The sequence below is a fragment of the Phyllostomus hastatus genome, unplaced genomic scaffold (assembly GCF_019186645.2).
Source record: "Phyllostomus hastatus isolate PE091 unplaced genomic scaffold, TTU_PhHast_1.1 phas_scaffold_755, whole genome shotgun sequence".
NCBI classification, from domain to species: domain Eukaryota; kingdom Metazoa; phylum Chordata; class Mammalia; order Chiroptera; family Phyllostomidae; genus Phyllostomus; species Phyllostomus hastatus.
Window position 1 is genome coordinate 9,800,141 of NW_025334039.1, and position 4,158 is coordinate 9,804,298.

Genomic DNA, 4,158 nt, shown 5'->3' on the forward strand with positions numbered 1-4,158 from the left:
ACTCCAGTGAAGAAGAGACTTTGTAAAATTTACTTTACTATATGGCATGCAGAAACTAGGTGAGGAACATTTAGATTTATCTGTAAAATGAGCTTGACATTATCACTGTCATCTGACACACCTCAGCAATTTACTTCTCCCACCTTAAATGTATAGTATGTTTATCCCTCCTAAGTGACTCTTGTACAGTCCTCTGAAGCTTCCTAAAAGTATGTTCAGTATGAATGCAGACTGATATTATTCATCCCAATTTCACCACTTGCAAGGAAATAAATCCCCCTCAGGAGACGATTCCACAGCCCGCTGCTGCTCACAGAGCAGGGCTGATGCCTTTCCTCTCCCCTTCTGCTCCCTAAGCACTCATCACAGGGATGTGAGAAAAAGGCATAGGACATGGCAAGGTGACAGGTCAAAAGGTCAAGGATCAATATAGTGATGTGTTTTAGGATATTTGTTTGATTAAATGAGCTTCATAAAGTATTTAAGGAGGTTTGTACTTACCACTTATGAAATAGTAATCAAATTAACAAAGCACAGTGAAATCAAAAATTGGATAAGATTTGTGCAGAAAAATCAAACTAGACCACCTTCTTACACCACACACAAGAATAACTTCGAAATGTTTTAAAGACTTAAATGTTAGACTCAAAACCATAAAAATTCTAGAAGAAAACATAGGCAGTAAAACCTTGAACCCTGCTTGTAGCAATATTTTATCTGATACATCTCCTTAGCAAGGGAAACAAAAGGAAAATAAATACATCAATAAATAGGACTACACCGAACTAAAATATATCTTGTTTTAATAGAAGTAAACAATAGCATGCAAAGATACTGTTTGAGAAATTCCAGAAATACCTATATTTAGTGGGCACTTGCACCCTGCACGCTTAGCTTCTGCTAACCCAAGAGCTACTGTACCTGAACAATAAAAAAAAAAAGAAAAAAAAACTATTTGAAATTCTTCCACTACATCATATTTAGGCCGTGGCAAAAAGGAGCCAGATAACATGCTGAGTGGAAGGAGATACACATTTAGGTGGACAAAATCTACCACAGTTAATCCTTGAAAGTGAAATTTCTGCATCCTCTCATCAAGAGTTACTGAGCATTTGATTAAATACCCTAGGCATTTGGTCCTCAACCTATTTTCATTTCTCCCCCCAACTGGCAAACAAGAGAAATTAGACCAAGGACCTGAAGAAACAAAGTGTGTACTTTAATATAGAAATGCTTTTACCTGCCACGCCTGCTGTGACCGAAATGGACCCGGCTTTCACAATGTTAGTCAGCTTAACTCGCAGTTGGTGGCACTGGAAAATGGAGCCATGCAGCCTTACTGCTCTGTTTCTGTTCTTCAGCTGCCAACTGGAATACAACAGAGAGTCAAAGGGAAACAAAAGCGAGGTGGACCCACAGCGAACCTGGAGGACAACAACAAAGCAAGCAAAGAAAACGGTAATGGATCCAAGACACTGTGCTGGCCGAATGCGGCATCCCAGGCCGTTTTGACGTTGAGGGTAATTATGCTTCTGTTAGTTGCCATGTTTTCCCCACAGAAATTCACAACAGTGTACAGACCACAAATTATCTAGTAGACATTCGTCTTTGCAACATCTTAAAAAAAGTTGTGTGATGGTTTTAACCCCAAGAGAAAAGAGCTACCATCCTGTTACTCAGACAATGATAAAATATATTTAATATATTGTTGGAGATTTTGGAATAAACGTAAGTGATGTGGAAAACACTAGTTTTTCTGGAGTACGAAGAGAGCACCTGACCACTCTGACGGACCAGTGTATGTGCACCAGATAAAGAGGGCTAGATATTTAACATCCGCAAATTGTACCTACAGGCACTTGGAACTATCCGTAAGCCCAGCTCCTTCATTGTCCCTTCATTGCCTTTTGTATGTTTTTTTTTCTCATGCAGATGTTATATTATTACAACAGTAAAAACAAGGCTGCCACTTACCACAAAATCCTTATTTCCCATTTTAACTTTAGAGCACTTTAAACTATGCCATTGTCTTGGGTTCGTTCGCATTTAAGAATTCACACATCGACAGTTAAACCTCATCCCAAGTGAGAGAATAGTATGCCTTTCCCTCCCATAACAATGATAATGTATGTAATTTATTTTTCATTTAAATAGGTTACATGCTTAATGAGTCATGATTTTCTAAGCTGCAAAGGATGAAAAATAGTAAAACAGTATAATTAATACATAGAGAAAATACATTAAATAGCTTGGCCCTCAGTGCTTCAAACTGGTCACAGTTCAGACAATGTATATGAAGCTCTATATTACAGGTTTCCATGTCAAATTGATAAATGCAAACTTTCTTGGGGTTGAGATAATGACAGATAAAATCAAATGTAATCGTACTCTATGGGACATGATAAAATCTTACCTCATCAGATGGTACCTCCCGCATGTTTCCTTCTCCCAGCTATTTTATTACTGACGCAGTAGCAGCATTCAAATAGCCTTTCTTATAGGACATTGTTTTTCAAGATAATCAGCATTAAAGTATTAACTAGATGATCCAAAATTAGAGTATAAATTGTAAGATTGTTGTTGTTGTTTCAGCCAGTCTGAAAATTTAAAACAAGGAAAAAAAATAAAAACTTTCCACTGGCTAGCAATAAGAAAAAGATGATATTAAGTCAATGGTATATATTACCATGAACTTGCTAGCATTTTATATTTTAACTTTCTCAGAATCAATTTTTGATCTCACAAAACTCTAAAACTCAAATTATGCCTACCTCCAGACGTAGCAAGATGGTAATTTGGTAATTTTCTACATTGAGACCTGAATTATCTTTCGTGATCACATACTCTGCTCAAATTCATTATAAAAATGACCAATTTACCACCTCACTTAACATGAGGAAGACAATACTACAGAATGTGGGTCCCAGGGTAGAACAACCAAATGCTACCTGGGGACAGATGAATGTGTTAGAGCGTGTGTGAGTAACTTAAATTGTCCCAATTATTCTTTTACCTAGAAAACGATTTCTATACTCCCCATTACCATTTCCAAACACATACCCTTTGAAGCAAGAGCCATTAGCACACGTCATTTTCTACTGCCAGAAGCCGGCGCACAATAAATCTCTTACCTTGTAGAGATGGAACAGCAGAGGGCTCGTAATAGAATGAGTGATGCATAAAATGTTCTTCAGCTTACTTCCCCCGGGATTTATCCTCCCAAACCTAGGAACACCGTCTGCCTGCACGGATGGAATACTAAGCAATGCGGTAAAACAACCAATGCGTTAGGTATAGCTTTTCAACTTTGCCAAATCTAGAAGAAACTGTAAAATAAGTAAACAACTAAGCAAGTATGTGTCTAGATATTCTGGCACAAACTAGCTGGCAAAACATACTAGTTTAAATAAGGAAGCTTAGAGATGAGCTCATATTTTTAAACATGATTGTGTATGTAATATGCTTTTTCTTAGAAGCTGAAGGACTATTGCAGTCTTGGTTATAGCTTTAAGAGAGAGACTGTTTTCCATTATATGATACAAGTATTCCACAAGAAAATCACTGGATCTGAATTACAGATAAAATGCTGGTCAAGTAATTCATTTTTTTCTTCAAAAATCCTCAAAGTAATAAAGAAAAGAAGTAAATCGAAGAGAAAATATTACAAAAATGTATTGCTCAAATTTTCACTCAATTTCTTCATTTAATTTTTTGAAAAAATTGTCACTAATTTTTTGAAGGCATAGTTTCAAATCAGACTTGTTTTCAAGTCTAAATTTAACTTCTATTCCCTGTGTCATATTTCTTCCAGCATGAGAAGGAAAATCAATGCCCCTACTCACCTTTGGAAGAATTTCAGCACAAAGTCTCCATGGTTCTATGGGATCCAATAATCCGTGGCACAGTATTGATTTTTTATGACACCTGTAGAAACAGCCTCTCCTTCCTTTCTAACAAAATATAGCAACAAAAATCGTGTAGTTTCTGAATGAATTAAAAAGAAGCTATTAAATACAATTTCATCCTGTAAAAGAAAAGTGATTTACATTTTCTGAAAAAAAAAGATACCTTAGCTTGATTTTTCTGAGCCATTTAACAACTTTTTAAAGATAAAGTGAGCATATATTTTTAAAGATAACTTGAAAGTAGTTCTGTTCA

The 4,158-nt window shown here is 36.1% G+C and overlaps 1 long non-coding RNA gene across 1 annotated transcript; it reads right to left on the bottom strand.

Annotated features, from left to right (window-relative positions):
* Positions 1-1,253: 1,253 nt before the first annotated feature.
* Positions 1,254-3,942, bottom strand: LOC123810741. Its single transcript, XR_006784304.1, has 4 exons — positions 3,843-3,942; positions 3,132-3,242; positions 2,414-2,597; positions 1,254-1,368 (listed from the first exon to the last, which is right to left on the bottom strand). It is a non-coding gene; the product is annotated as an uncharacterized LOC123810741 (long non-coding RNA).
* Between the last annotated feature and the right edge of the window lie 216 nt (positions 3,943-4,158).